The sequence below is a fragment of the Penaeus monodon genome, chromosome 22, assembly GCF_015228065.2.
Source record: "Penaeus monodon isolate SGIC_2016 chromosome 22, NSTDA_Pmon_1, whole genome shotgun sequence".
Lineage (NCBI taxonomy): Eukaryota > Metazoa > Arthropoda > Malacostraca > Decapoda > Penaeidae > Penaeus > Penaeus monodon.
In genome coordinates, this window is record NC_051407.1 from 5,144,595 (window position 1) to 5,145,394 (window position 800).

Genomic DNA, 800 nt, shown 5'->3' on the forward strand with positions numbered 1-800 from the left:
GGAATCTTAAAATTGATGATTTTGTTTTTATTATTGGAGGATAATTTTTCTTCTAAAATATAAGCTAAAGTGAAGATATTTGGCTATTTTCCCTCTCACAATGTATATTATATATATTTTTTATTTTTTTCTACTATTTTTTTTTTTCAAAATGGTTCGTATCTTTATTTATTTTTCTTTTATTTTTTTTTCTCAAAACGGTTCGTATCTTTATTTTTTTCTTTTGTTTATTTTTTTCTCAAAATGGTTCGTATCTATTTTTTTTTCTTTTATTTTTTTTTCTCAAAATGGTTCGTATCTTTCTTTTTCGCTTTCCATCAATTCCCTTCCGTCTCATTCCCCGTTTGTTTACTTCCCCTTTCTCTCTCATCTGCTACGCTTCTCTCCTTTCTTCCATTCTCTCTCGTAATTACTTCATCCCTCTCTCTACGTGCCTATTGATTAATTCTCCCCTAATCCAGATTCTTTTTCTTCTAATTTCTTTCAAATTCTCTCTCGTCTATAGCTTCTGTTGATCAGTTTATTTCAGGAAAAAGACCGTACTAATACCATCAGAAACGAACGAAAGACTTGAAATATAAACGAATCTATATAAAATTGTATGGAATTACATCACAGATGACGGAACTGAAAAACAGCTGTTCAGAAAATGCTAAAAGGGGTCTTTGTAAACAGAAATTGCAAATTCACAGGATGGATACGTGAACACTATACGGTCTATTCTGGGACTGTGAAGGTTCATTAACAAGAAGGAAAGATTTTGGAAAATAAAGGCGGAGGAACTGGGGATTGCAGAATCG